The 15,750-nt window shown below is 40.3% G+C and overlaps 1 long non-coding RNA gene across 1 annotated transcript in view; it reads left to right on the top strand.

Moving 5' to 3' along the window:
* Window positions 1–727: 727 nt before the first annotated feature.
* LOC135312767 (uncharacterized) overlaps window positions 728–15,750 on the top strand; it is a 492,691-nt gene continuing 477,668 nt past the window's right edge. Inside the window, exon 1 of the long non-coding RNA XR_010372417.1 lies at window positions 728–771. This is a non-coding gene — a long non-coding RNA (uncharacterized LOC135312767). The remainder of the gene's footprint in view (window positions 772–15,750) is intronic.

Below are 15,750 nucleotides of genomic sequence, written 5' to 3'. Positions count from 1 at the left end.
TACCTCCGGGGTGGTGACTCAACCACTTCCTTGGCAAGCCTGTTCCAATGCTTGATAACCCTTTTGGTGAAGAAGTTTTACCATATACCTAATCTAAACCTCCCCTGGCACAACTTGAGGCCATTTCCTCTTACCCTATCGCTCATTACTTGGGAGAAGAGACTGACATCCACCTCACTACAACCTCTTTCAGGTAGTTGTAGAGCACGGTGAGGTTTAAAGCCAGCTGCAGATTTTCCCCATGCCCCAAACATGACTAGACAATAGTGGAAATCATGAATTACATCACCTAAAACATGCAACACTAGATATCCATAGCCTAACCTCAGTCCTGTCTCAGAAAGTCTTAGAGCAGCTTCACGTGAATATAGAATCATAGAATCATGGAATTGTTTAGGTTAGAAAACACCTTTAAGGTCATTAAGTCCAACTGTTAACCTAGCCAAGTCCATCGCTAAATCATAGAATACACACAGAATCATATAGGTTGGAAAAGATCTTTATGATCATCGAGTCCAACCATAAACCTAACACTGCCAGTTCACCACTAAACTGTGTCCCTAAGCACCACATCCAAATGTCTTTAAAATACTGCCAGGGATGGCAGCTCGACCATTTCCCTGGGCAGCCTGTTCCAATCCCTGACAACCCTTTCAGAGAAGTAACATTTCCTAATATCCAGTCTAAACCTCCCCTGTTGCAGCTTGAGGCCATTTCCTCAGTGTGTCATGGTTTTAGCTGGGGTAGAGTGAATTTTCTTCACTATAGCTGGTGTAGTTCTGTGCTTTGGACTTGGTATGAAAATAATGTTGAAAACACACCGATGTTTTAGTTGTTGCTGGGCAGTGCTTGCACTAGTCAAGGACTTTTTTAGCTTCCCATGCTCTGCCAGGTGCACAAAAAGCTGGGAGGGGAGGGGGCACAGCCAAGACAGCTGATCCCAACTGGCCAAAGGGATATTCCATATCATGTAATGTCATGCCCAGTATATTTAGTGGGAGGAGCTGGACAGGGGAGGCAGGCAGCAACAGTGGCTCGGGGACCGGCAGAGTCAGTCAGCAGGTGGTGAGCGGTTGTATTCCTTGTGGTTTTTTTTTCCCTTTTCCCTCTTTTCCTTTTATTATATTATCATTATCATTATTTTTACTATCATAATAATTATTATCATTACTATTTTATTTTAATTATTACACTGTTCTTATCTCAACCCACAAGTTTTCTTGCTTTTGCTTTTCCGATTCTCTCCCCCATTCCAGAGGGGTGGGGGGAGTGAGCAAGCAGCTGTGCGGTGTTTAGTTGCCGACTGGGGCTGAACATTGACTGGCTGTGGTGACCCAGGTGCAGGACCTAACACTCAGCTTTGCTGAACTTCATACAATTGACCTTGGCCCATTGATCCAGCCTGTCCAGATCCCTCTGTCTTCCAGCTCAGGGGGCCAGGTACCCAGAGAACAACTGGTCTTACTATTAAAGACTGAGTCAAAGAAGGCATTAAGTACCTCAGCCTTTTCTTCATCCTTTGTCACTGTGTTTTTTCCCACATCAAATGAAGGCTGGAGATTCTCATTAGTGCTCCTTTTGCTGTTAATGTATTTATAGAAGTATTCTTTATTGCTTCTTATGGCAGTAGCCAGATTAAGCTTTAGCTGGACTTTGGCCCTTCTAATTTTCTCCCTGCATAAGGTCACTACACCTTTGTAGTCCTCCTGACTTGCCTGCCCCTTCTTGCAAAGTTCATAAACTGTCTTTTTTTTTCTGAGTTCCATCCAAAACACTCTGTTCAGCCAGGCTGGTCTTGTTCCCCACTGGCTCATCTTTCAGCACATGGGGACTGTCTGCTCCTGGATGTTTAAGTCTTCTCCCAGTTGCTTATAGAATATTTTGTTTGCCTCTGGTTGGGTGGTCTATTACAGACTCCTACCGTGATATCTGCCTTGTTGGCCTTCCCCCTGATTCTTACCCATAAACACTCAACCTTATCATCACCATCATTAAGGTCTGCACAATCTGAACAATCCCTTACATACAGGGTGACCCCACTGCCTCTGCGCCCTTGCCTATCCCTTCTGAAGAGTTTATAGCTATCCATTGTAGCACTCCAGTTGAGCAAGTCATCCCACCATGTTTCTGTGATGGTAACTATATCATAGTTTTCCTGCTGCACAATGGCTTCTAGCTCCTCCTATATGTTGCCCATGCTGCGTGCATTGGTGTAAATGCACTTCAGCTGGGCTATTGACTCCACCACCTTTTTGGGGTGAGAAGACCTAATTCCTATGCAGACCATTCTCAGGTGCTTCCATGGTTTCTAACACATCCATAGCCCTTGTGTCTTTGCTGCTGCATGGATCTCCATCCCCTACCTCCACTGATACAGGAGACCAAAGGACCTTGCTAACACACTGTCCCTTAAACCTTGGTGTGTGCCCCCAGGCTTATCTCTAGTGAGCCTGGTTTTATGACTTTCCCCCTTCAAATCTAGTTTAAAGCTCTTTCAGTGAGCCCTGCTAACTCCTGCGCACAGATCCATTTGCCCTTTTGAGACAGGTGTACCCCATCTGTTGCCAGCAGGCCTGGTGTCTTGTAAACCGATCCATGATCAAAAACCCCAAAATCCTGCTGGTGACATCAAGCTTGGAGATAGGTATTGATCTGCTGGCCCTTTCTGGTTCTTCCCTCATCAATACCTATGCAACGATTGCACAATATTAATAACTCTGTGGGAACTCATAAAAAAATGCATATTTTATAATTTTAGTGTACCTAAGCCATATCTTCTTACCAGAAATTCCTGCTTATTACAACAGTCATGCAATAGTTTTATTATCCAATGTACCATTCCTGAGATATCATGAGAAGTGGAAATGATGTAACAAAAGCATGTTCCATAATTTTTAAACTTGCAAGATATTATGAAAAATGGAAAGAAAAGGAAATTTCTAGAACTGTACCCATAGACTAGCTTATGGATAATTTGAAAAAAATGTATTTTTCTGCTGACAGACCAATCTTGGATCAGCATGATGAATAACAGAATGAGTTTGTGACCTTGTTGGTGAGGCAGTCTGTAGCATGGGTGTCTGCACTTAGATGTGAATTAGTGGTGGGAAAAAGTGATGCAGGAGATGAAGGTTCATGTTTAGGGAACACCAATGCAATTTTTTAGGTTAATAATTTCCAAGAATCATATAAGGGGCTAAAGAGGCAGATAGGCTACTTAAATGATTTTTTCAGAGCACATAAGATAAAGACCACTCTGCTCAATGGGAGTTACTAAATATTTGCAAATCTAGTGACTTTCCTAGACATTCAGTATCTTCCACTGCTTTCCCTGAGGGTTTTCTGCCTGACTGCCTTTCCTCGGTTTGTCATTGGAGGATATGGGGAAATTGCTCAGCACTTATAGATTTAGATATGAGGTAACAAGCAATCAACATATTTTCCTTGGAAAAGGTAAGACGGTCCAAAATAATTTGTTTTCTAAACTTCAAAAAGGTTTTCTAACAAAACACAACCTGAAAGATTGAATTTCTTTTAAAAATTTACAACCCAACCTCTTATTCTGCCTAATTTGACCCTAAGATAATTTCTTTACTCATTTAACTTACTTCAGGCATTTTCTTTTAATCAGTCTACGGATATTTCATGATCTAAGTCTTTCCTGTTAAATTATTCTCTCCACACCCTCACACTGCTTTCATGCCTTTGGTCCCCTCAGTTTTCCAATGTCTATCAGGCTATGCTTCTTAGAATTGAATACATTAGTCTGAATTCTACTACCTTTGTAGAAACAAATGATTTTTTCTTTGCTGTAAGTCAAGATACTTCTGTAGGTACTGCTCAAAGTCATAATGTCCTTTCTGAGCAACATGTTATTATGTAATTCACAGTTTAGTATCCTGAAATAATACCGATGTTTCAGTTTCTTTTCTCATGCTTTGAAAAACAACTTCACCTTGTTTCTTCATCTTCTACCTATTCAGCTGAACCTAAGGAAGTTCTATACTGTATTTCTTTGCCTTTATTGTACGAAGAACATTTACTACACTTCCTAATTAATTATCATCTGCTAACTTAATTATTGTGCTCTTTAACCTCTTCCTGACTGCTAATGAATCTCTTACAACTTTTCCATCTTTAATGCTGATGATCTATTTTATGTTAAAAGAGTGCAAATCCAACTGTTATGGACCTTGCGAAATACCCCCAAGCTCATTCCACTGATGTTTATTATTATATTATTACTCATCTGTTTACAATTTCTTCATCTGGTTTTCCTATGATGACCTATTTATTTCCAGGACAGACTAATTGAACATCAACAGATAGCCCAAAAATACTAGCAAAACTTTTGTAAAATTCAGAATTGTCTCCACATGCTTGTATCCCATAACATAATAATTTCATCCAGCATAGTAGCCTTTTAATAAAGCCAGAGTGTTTCTTTTTTATTGTTCAGTTAATGTCCAGAATGCAAGAATTTTTTAGGTCACCTACCTAATTTTGTAAACCTGAAGTGAAGCTTGCTAAGCAGTAACTGTCAGGCTCATGTAATAATTTTTGAATGCTGGTTCTGTATTAGTTGCGTCCCAGATTACTCAGCACCTGCACATTTCTGCACATGTCCTCCAACATCTGCTGGTAGGATAGGGAATTCATTTACTAATTGTGTGTCTTGTGGATTTGTTAATTTGACTGCCTCCCCATTTTCTTGTATTCCTGTTCCTGCTCTTTATTTGTAGATATGCTTGTTTCACAGTTGTCAGTTTTCTCTAAGTAAATCACAAAGGATACATAGAGGAGGGTAGTTCAGCCTTTCTACTCTGAAGTGTAGTCTTTGATTCCCTCACCCTGACAGTGCTCTCTAGTGTGTTTTGGTGAAGTCAGCTCACAGCACTGTGGCTCCTCTTGTAGTAATAAACTGCTGCTCTGGGATGTTTCCTTCACAGGTTTACCCTCTTCCTTGTGAAGCTTTCCCCTTACTCTTTCTCAAGGAAATTACAATGCACTGATTATATAAGCCAGGTAAGTTGAAAAATAGCTAGCCTAAATTGTGTATTGGGCCAAGAAATGAGAAGTCCCTGTTCCTAAGCAGCCTGCTGCACACAGTGAACCCAGAGGAGGAAGGACAGATGCAAGTAGTTTTCTGTCCTAGTTGTGAGAAACAGAGATAACAGAAGCTACAGAAAAATGCTTTGAAGCAATGCTTTTCTGAATCCATCCAGCCCGTGCTGAGATTTGTGATGATGTCCATTTTCAGCAGACACTTAACAGCCAAGGCTCCTGAGCTGGATGCCTTTTGCTGTTGTTGTTGCAGGGGGATGCAGGTCATTACATATGCTGTCTAGGCTGGTTTGTCTACCTTAGGCACTTTTATAGTCTTTGGACAGGAAAAAAAGCATCTTTTTCACAGGACTATTCAAAACAGGACATGGAGCTTAGCAGGTACAGTAGATGGTGTGGATAGCCTGCTACATCTCTAACAAACCTCGTATTTTACAATATTCCTAGACTCACAAAGAATTAATGGGATTTAAAAACACAGGATGAGATTAGCTGTCAGATGCAGTGTCATGAGTAGCTTCAGTTTATGAAGAAGTATAAGCATTCACCAGCTGTGGGAAGGACTTGAGTTAAAAATAATCCAGAGAACAGATGATGTTTGTTGCATCTACAAACTGAATCACATCAGAAACAAAGGGATTAAATTCTTAACAGAGAAAAATCCAGTATCTTTAAAGATAAACCAGAAGAAAGATTAATCAAATGTCACATTGATGCTGGGCATGAAGATCATTGTCAAAATGCCTTATAGAGCTTCACCTGAGGAAAAAAATCTTACAGAAGATCAATGAAATCAAACGTTTAAAGAGGGCATTGTCTCTGCTGCTGGTTGTTCATGGGCATCTCCACTCCTATGAGTATATTTCCTCTGGTGAGCAGTTTTATACAGACAATGGGAAATTAAATGGTGACACTCAAAGAGATCAATATCTGCTGTCTGAGGTTGATGACTCATTAGGTTTTTGAAGTGAAACTAGGTCCATTAGCACCTAAGACATGAAAGGGTAACTGTACTGCAGGTGTTTCCGAACATAAATTGAAAATCACCATTCTATAGTAGGAGGATCCTGTATCGTTGTAAAGTCATGTCCTTTAATTCACCTGCAATGTTGCAGAGATTAGGGAGTCATGTTATGGCAGCTTTGATTTTCAAAATGCATGTTTCTATTTAGATGACTTAACAGAAGCATTGTCTGTTTTCAAAAAGCAGCAACAACAGCAGCTTTTGCAAGATTTAGAGGCATTTAATAGAATATTAAAAGCAGGGATTACCCATATATTAGAGAAATGTCAATTACACTTCTGTTTTGAATAGTAGGTAAGGATTAATAGCAGATTTTCACAAATGCTGAAGTGGGACTGAAAACACAATCTGATAGTCAATTAAATGAAATTAGGTCATTCTGAGGAACCATCAAGTACCACTGAAACTACATGCCTCACTGTTCTGTTAAAGCTTCCCCTTCAATCAGCTCACAAGATGCGCCTTTTGAACAGACTCCGATATGCTAATAAGCATTTCAGCTTAAAAGTGTTTGTCAGCAGTTTTAAAATATTCACAATTCAACTCATTGAAATTGCTTTCCTAAGGTTTAGCAGCATGCTTGGGAGCATCTGTCACAAAGCTTTTCCATAAAGGATCACACAGTGTGGTAGTTTAGTTCCCATTTCTGGTGACAAAGCAATACAATACATAGTATTAGGTGAGATGATTTCACATTAATTTCTGCTGTTGAACACTTCTTCTCAAAGAAGCAGTTACTCTGGTATTCACCAACAGAAAATGTCCTCGAAGTAATGGTCCAGCTCCTCAGCTGCTGTAAACTTGCAGAGATTCACTGACTGCAAATTCATTTTAGATCCAGTGTAGTTTGTAGAATTCTAAAGAAGTAAGAGAGTCCAGACAGTAAAACATATTCAGTACTGTATTTCTAAGGAGGGTTTGCCCCATAGTATTGTCTGCCACAATACCTAACACCACATTTATTACTTTCAATAGGGAACTAGAGCAATACCTCAATTTTTAAAAAGTTTTGGAATTATCTGAAGATGAAAACTATAATTTACCCCTCTCTGCACACAAGTTCAGATGAAAACCTAGGATGCAATTCTCTTGTCAAATCTTGTGTTTGGTCATTTCAAATTGCAAGGAAAGCATATACATCCTCTAAGTATAATAAAATTATTTATTCAAAAAATAGGGAGAAAATTATTTTTCTTACTGTTCCTTGCTCTCCGGCAGGATTGTTTAGAGTGACTTTTAGCCACTTCACCTTCATTTATGAATGGGGTGATGATGTTAAGAGCTGTAATTTAATTTATATTTCTAGAACCCTCCCAATAGATCATAGATACTATAGATTGAACTGGATGAATGGCAAGTGAATATGCGAGCAGAAGTAATGTGTGCTGTAATAATCAAACATAGTGGAGTAAATAAAGACTAGATGTTCTCCATTGGGCTGAAACCTTGGAAAGGGGGTACCAGTTTAATTGCTAATGACGCCCTGGTGTAAGGTAGTCTAAAAATACAGTGTAGCTGGTGAACTGTGAAATAAATGAGAGAATGAAGAGCAAATCACTCCCATTCCAGTGTGGAAATCCCCCCTCCAGATGGGGGAGGTGGTATGGGCATTTTTCTCCTTTGTCTCTAATCCCCACAGATAGTGTGCTGGGTCTGGCTGGGATGGAGTCAAATGTCTTCATAGCATCCTGTATGATGCTGTTTTGGATTTGTGATTAAAATAGCCTTTATAACACCCCTGTGTTTTGGCTATTGCTGAACAGTACTTGCACAACATTGAGGCTTTTCCTTTTTTTTTTCTCTCTGCCCCTTTATCCCCACTGAGTAGCTGGGGATGGGCAAGAAAGTAGGAGGGGACAGAGCTAGCACAGCTGATTTAAACCATGAAAAAAGGATATTCCCTACCATAAGATATCATGCTCAGCAATAAAATGGGTAGCAGAGGAAGAAAGTATGGGTTTTGTCTTCCAAAGTAGTTGTTTATCTGGGACTGGCTGGGCATTGTTATTCTTGTGGGATGTGGAGAGTGATTACCTTTGCATCACTTTTGTGTTTTTTTTTTCTCTTTCCTTCACTTATTAAACTGTCTTTATCTCAACTCATGAATTTTACTGCTCTTGCTCTTCCTCTTCTCTCCCTCTCAAGCTGGGGGCAGGGAATGAGAGAGCAGCTGTGTGGCTGCTTAGCTGCTGGCTGGGGTCAACCCATCACAGAGAGCAAGCTGCAATAATATTGAAAATATCACTCCTTGACCCAGTTCCTAGTAAGGGTGTTAGTAAAATGGGAAGTGACTAAAGAAATGTGCTAGGGTCCCCCCTGCCCCACCAGCAGGTCCCCTAACTATTCCACCTTCTCATGCTTTTTGCCTTTATCATCCTTGTAGCACAGCATAGCACAGCCACAGGTCTGTTTCTGAAAACTGCAATCAATTCCTTTCCTGGACTCTGTTCAAATCAATCTGTGGAGAATACTGATCTAGAATTCAGATATTTTCATGCAGTTCCTTTGCCCTTGGTGACAGCAGACAAAACCAGGAGGGTAAATGGCCCCTACTGGGTTCAGCACTGGAAAATTTGGCTTTCACTCTCATGGTGTCACTAATCTGCGTTGACCAAGTATAACTCATTTTCGGCCTGGATATCAAACATTGTGGCAGGTACAGGACTGAAGAGCATGTTACTTTGCATGGTCTGAGAAACTATTATCTTGATGTGTAGGCTGGAGTCTCTTGCATTGTGTTTTTCGGGGGAGGAAGAACAGACAAGGAGCGGGGGTGGTAACACAGAACTGAGAAGAGTTGATAAGGGTCGTTGGATAAGAGCAATGGTATAGGGATCTCTAGCTTCAGATGCTATAAGTTCAAAGACATGAAAGAACTAAAGGATTTAAGTGGTTTGTTTCTTAGAGCATGCAGGCAATATCTTTATAAACTCAGTTAGTTCTCCAGAGAAGGCACAGGTCACCTTTGGTGTGCCATCAATGGCCGAAACAAGAGGATCTAATAAGAAAGGAAAAAAAAAGTCTCAGCTTTCTTTTCTAGTAGAACTGTCTATGTTTCAGAAGTAATCTAATCTCTACCAGAGCAGCAGTAGGTAAGCCTTCTATCTAGTTAGCAATATGGTTATTTAACCCCAAGAGCCTCCTGTGGCTTCTTTAAAAAGCCCTTTTTATTCCAGCCATGCTACTTTTCTCTGCTACAGTAACCCTTGGGGAAACTGTGTAGTGTAAGACTGTATTCAGTCTACATTACCAGCAAATCACTTTCACACTTGGTCAGGTCTCTTTGGATTGATTGTCTGCATCTACAGTCCTGCTTAGAGCATCCTCAATTTGGCCTTAAGGCAAAACAGCAAATCATATGCTGACAGCATTAGACTTGAGATCTGTGATGGGCTGTTCTTGCTTGTCTTCTGAAATGAAATCCAGCATGCTGCAATCACCTCTGCTATGGGAGGGCCCCAGCAGCTGCTGTGTAGGCTGTGGAGGACAACGCTGGCCCATCTGCCTGCATCTGCCACAGGTGTGATAGGGCATTCAGGCTGCAGGATTTAAACTGAGTGAAACCTGACTGCCTTAGGCTGGATCAATCTTGAGAGCAGCCTGAGAATGAATGTTAATGGGTAATATGGTTGCAGCCACCTTGCAGGTTTCTCTGCGCTCCAAAGTTTTTCTGGCATAGTTTTCAGATGATGTATAACTCTGCTGGAAGCCCCCCAAATAGACCCAGTGTCATGGGCAAGCACTGTTCTTCCAGGATCACCTACTTTTTTGGAGGAAGAATTTAGTGAGTGACTGAGATTATTTGTTGGCCAGTGGGTAAATAAACCATTATTATTTGCTTCTGGCAATCCTACACTTGTATTTACCTTGTGTATTTTCCAATGTCACTATTTAAAGTAGTTTATAAACTAGTTTCTGGGAAGTTTGCATGGCCCCCAGTTGGGGAGATACTGATTCTATACCTGTTTAAACTGCCACAGCACTTAAAATATCAGTATAATAATCCTAAATGTAGATTAACCTTAGATAGCTCTGTGATGTCTTTGCAAACTTAACAGATCAACAGCTGTAAGGGACAAAAAATAAAGAGCAACTCCTAAAGCCAGCAAGTTCAGACTGGGGTAGATCACTATAATGAGTTCCACTTGTGGCTACTGATGAAAACGAAGCTCAAACTGGTTAGCAGCTTGCCATCATGACAGGCATGACCAAGGATAGCCAGCTCACGCAAAAGGAACCACTTATTTTATCGCTATTAGCTTGAAGAAATTGAGGTACATTTGTTGACATAAACAGCACTGAAATAACACTGCAATACAAGAATTTAAGTTGCAAGTGGTACAATTCCTACTCTTTATCTGTGCATTCTATATATCATGGACAAAATAGAAGATAATATCTTCAGAATGGTAAAAATGCTGTCTGTTAAAAGTGACAAAGATAAGGAGAAAGTACCACTCTTTCAAAGGGGAATTCTAGTCATGGAATTCTTTCTGTACTAGAGTACAATCTCCTACCCAAGAAAAAAATACTGTATTACCTAACCAATTGCATATGTTATCGTCTGGTGTTAAAGGGACTGCAGAGGAAGAAAAGATAAACCAGCCATAGATTATCTTTGTGGGCAACCCTTTTTTTTATCTAATCATAAAACACATGCCCAAGTGTGATGTTACCCTGTCCAAAGATTGTCTGAAGAGTTATTTATAGACGTGTTACATGAGGGCTTTGCTTGTTTATTTTACATTCTTTTGGGGATTCATAGTCAGACTTTTGAAGATGGATTTTTCATGTCAAGTGGTGCATACCAGAAAGTAAATTTTTTTTCAAATTTAGCACTAGTTTTCATTAGCAGAGTCACTCATATGTCCCACTAAAATGTGTATTTATTATTCTCAGGTGCTTCTTGTGTGAGGATTTATTTCAGTGTTTCTGTGAGCTCAGAATAGTTGTACAGATGCATTAGAATCTGCTGCAGAAGCAGGTAAAGTGCTTTCAAATATATGATTTCTGTATCTGTCTTTCCCGCTGTCTCATTCTGCTCTCTACCACCCTCTTTGGCTCAGATCATGATTTTTTGCTCACCTTGAACTGTACTTGGCTCCCTACTTGATATTTGTTGGCCTGCTCGAGGCACAGCCCTTCATTGTGAGCCATGGTCTCAGGGTACTTCGCTCTGTGGTGCAACACATGCATCTGGAAGAGATTTTAAATATTTTGTTTTTATTTTCTTTAATAGACTAACAGATATCATCTATACATGAAAAGTGCTGACAATAGCGTTTATCTGCTTTCTCAGAATGAGCTTTTGAGTAACCTAGTTGAGCAGGGGAAAATTTGAAAGTCCTCATCTTTAATATGCAACAAACTCCAGCTGTAACACAGGACTAATGTGCCCTTCACCGCTACTCTTTGTCACCAAAATGTAGACATATCTTTCTGTGAATACCAAACCTTTATGCATGAGCTCACCTTGAAATGTGCAGATTGCTTGACCCTTTGTTCCTGAGTTAATTCTCCAAACTGCCCTGTGGTTTCTAAGATATTGCCTGAACCTCAACCTGCTTATTTCTGCTTTATGCAGACTGTTTACTAGATGATCCTAATTATTTTTAATTTCATGTAGCTTTCTCTATCCTAGTAAACTGAGGGTGTCCGATCAACATGTTCTTAATTAGACTGAGAACTGTATGAGGCTCTGGTTAATCTTTGGTATAGTTGATGTGGGTCCCTAACTTTGAAAGTAGTAGGAGATACCTGGGCCTATGTGAAAAGGTGCTGCCAATCGGCAGAATTAGAGGATGAGCTGAGTTGCTTCTCTGTAGGGGGAAGGTGTTAATCACTTGTGTGGAATTAAAATTAGAGGTTAAGACACTCAAATTTATGGGTATACAGGCCGGTGAGGTCCAAACTTCTGTTATGGCAAACAGATAACCAGTCAATGCAACCAGTGGAGCCTAGGGAGATATTTAGGTCATCAGATGCTAAATATGAACTTTATGATGAACAGAACTGTTCCACTGACTGTATCGATTATAGTGGGAGTTTAGACATTAATTTTGTATGTAGACATTAACAATTATATCTCTTATTTTGGAGTTATCTCAGCATTTAGATGTGTTCCAATTCACTAAATATAGATGTCTTGGTGTCATTAGAGATGGCCCTATGGTAACTAAGGCATCCACATGGGTCTGCTGTATAGGATGTAGCATCTACAGGAGACTCCTGTCCTCTGGAGTGGCAGCTGGAGGCCTGCCAGTGAACATTAGAGCATCTGAAATGCCACTAGATATCTGTGTTTAGGCTACTGAATGCCACATTTTATATCTATCTATTAAAACCCAAGTGGTGGAGAAGGCAAATCTTCCCAGTGCTAGCTTGTACCGCGAAGAACTGGGTTGTGTATTGTTTTCAGCACAGAGTAGTTCTTTGTGATCTTCTACTACATGGAGACAATATGTTCATCAGACTGTAGGAAGTCAGTCCAGAAAGAGTATTAATAATAAATCTCAAAGCTCAGCATGGTTTTGAGGGTGCCTCTTAATTGGGTAACAGGGCAGGATATTCTAGATAGGTGTCATAATCAAATGGGAAGTGTGGTGAGTGGTATTCCATTTTTAAGTTTTGCTTATTTGGGTCTGCAGCAGCATTTGTTGCCACTTTACCAGCATTGGTCTATAGCATGTTGTGCAGAGAAATAAAAGGAGTTGGGTGCATTACAATATTCTGCTGTAGGCAACAAGAATGACAGTGAGAGAGAGAGGGAGGAGGCTAGAATTTTTTCTGTAAATTTCCCCATGTTGACCGCATGACACACTATATTGTATGTCTCTTTCCCTACAGAGCTGGCCAGCAAGGAATATTTACTTTTCAAGGGGATTTTCTTTTGTTCTGTTTGTTTTGTATTCACTCTGAATTAGAGCAAATAAAAAAGTCTTCAAACTCCTCCAAACCTTTGAAGTTCTCTGCCCCCACAGCTCGGAAACTGCTGATTTTTTTTCAGTGTTGAGGCCAACGTTATGCCATTTTTTCAGGAGGCATTGTGGCCTGAGCATCTTCGAAGGTACTCACTCTGCACATCTTGACAATTTTTGATCTTTTGGCAAAGCCAGAGCAGACAGGAGGTATTAGAGCCTTCTGCCTTGGGACATACTGAACAGAGCATGTCTTCACTAAGCTAAAGTTTTAAAGCTATTTCTAGATTATTAGTGTCTTTTTGGCAGACCTCTGGGTCAGAAAGCCACCGCTTCCACGTTACTTAGATTTGTAGCACACATATGGTAAATGTAGAAAATGTTGCCTTGAAACCTTGCTATCAGTGCAATGAAAATTATTTGTCACCAAGACATTTGGAAAAAAATAATTTGGCCTTGTTTAGCCCAATATTTTTCCCCCAATAAAAGTTTTTCTCCCTTAAAATTTCCTGGCACCTCTCTTCCCACAGCAGTACAGGTTTTCTCCATTCTAATTCTGCATTGACTGTAATTGTAAGAAAGAACCTGACTTTTAGTTATTACAGTAGAAAACTTAGTCTTTACAGTGCAAGGCAATTTTAACAGAAATGTAACATCACATTTGTTTTAAATGATTTTCCTGTTCCTAGGCAGGCGTTGCAGGACAGTGCTGCTGCATCCTGCCAGCTACATATAATAACTATAAATAAATTTTAGAGGTTTTTTTTTCCATGGTATAACCCTGGCATAGTCCAAGACAATGGTGGGAGATACAGGGGAAAATAGTGTGTGAGGATTTGTGTGTCTCAAAGATTGTCTTGCCATACTGGAGTAAACGTCTTCCTGTATGCTGTTATCTTTCAAAAGCTTAATAGGCCGAGTATTCGAAACATTAATGCATAGTAAAGTCTTATTGTTGCCATAAGTAAAGCCCATCAGATATTTGAGTCCCAGATGCTTTCTTTATTCCAGCAAAGTGCTGTGGTGGCGGTTCACTACGTCAGTTGACTCAGCTCCTGGAATCATCTGTGCCATTGGTTTTAAATATGCTAAACATTACAGCAGAACCTCTTGTGAATAACAACTGAAAATGGAAATTGTATTAAGATAAAGCCCTCATGCTATTTTCAGATTAAAATGAATTTTTTTGTTATCCTTTTTGCTGCTTCTATAATCTTTGACTGCTCCCAGAAGAGTAAATTAAAGCCAGTGGCCTGAATTTCAGAAATGATTAGGAACTTGGTGGTTTACTTTCAGGGCGGCCTACTGCTGCTACCCAAAACAGGCTGAATTTCTGGGAGTGTATCTGCCTTCCCTGTAATATGTGACACTGGCTTTTGCTAACATGCAATTTCTTGTAAGCTTAAAACTTCTGGGAGCAGGAATTTCAGATGCCCTTTTTCAGTATGTTTTCTATTTCAGAATCCCTGTACAACAAAACCAGACAACTGAGCACACAAAATCTCTGCTGGACAGAAATACCATTCCATTCAAAGAATACCCTTATGCATATAATACTTATTCTACCCTTCCCCCTTGAACCTTTCCATTCACCCACAAGAGGTGCCATCGATGGTTTCTTTTCCATGTTAGCCCATTCTTGTCCATGTGGGCATGATTTCTATGTCATTTTTGTCTTCATTCAATCCCAACAGCTGGAGCATCCCAGCATTTGAAAAGCCCCCAAAATATGTAGTGCAAACCTCTAATGCGCACTCTGTGCAGATGCCTGGTTAGGAGTATGAAATTAATATTGACAATGTTTATCCCAGTTATTCCTTAGGCCCAAGAGGTGTAACCAGTGCTGTCTAGATGAGGGTCCTTGCTGACAGGCTTGGTTCAGCTGCATAGTTCTACACGACCCCTGCTCAAGGCCTTTCTGCTCAGATAAGATTCATGTGCTGCAGGAGTATGTGGCTGCAGGTGGGGGGAAAGAACAAGTGGTAGTCAGAAAGGTCACTTTAGTTTTTCTGTGGGGAGAGCTCAGCACAGTGAGGAAGGGGAAAAAGGGTATACCTCAAGAGTAAGAAATTTTAAATGCTTCTTTTGTAATGTCTTTTATCAGCTAAGCACAATGCTGGTAACAACCCTTGTAGGGCCAGGGTAGGATGCACCACAGGATGCTCTGGGGCACTGACTTCTGAAAAGATCTGACAAAGTAATGTATTTCAGTCACCACACACCTTGGAGTGCTCAGAGCTTTCATCCAAAATAGACCCACTGTGACCCAAGGTGGTCCCTGAGTCAGAGAAATTAGTCCATAGCGAATACTTCTGCTGCCACTGACAGGTTAGACAAGAGGATGTTTTGCTGTAACTTCCAGGACTCTAAAGCCATTTCAGAAGGGAGTCAGAGGACAGACAGGGTATGCTTAGCTGGTTGTAAATTATTTTTTCATTTCCTTGGCAAATATGTTGGTATGTAAGTCTCAATAGGACAGACATGCATGAGCTGCCTAAGCTTATCTAAGATAAAAGATAGTAAGCCTTTTGATGCATAATCTAACTAATCTGTTTTCAATTTTGTAGTTTCTGGCTTAACCCCTTCCTGATCATCCATAGAGTTCTTATCTGAGTGAGCCTTCTGTGTGCCATATGCGATACATATCTGAGCTGAAAATCTGACAACTTCTCTTTACCCTCCCCCCACCTATTCATTCTTTTGTCTCCTTTTAATGGAGTATCCGGCATTTGGTTTTTGAAGAAT

This window comes from Phalacrocorax carbo, chromosome 1 (assembly GCF_963921805.1).
Source record: "Phalacrocorax carbo chromosome 1, bPhaCar2.1, whole genome shotgun sequence".
Taxonomy (NCBI): domain Eukaryota; kingdom Metazoa; phylum Chordata; class Aves; order Suliformes; family Phalacrocoracidae; genus Phalacrocorax; species Phalacrocorax carbo.
This window is presented reverse-complemented; position numbering and strand designations above follow the sequence as displayed.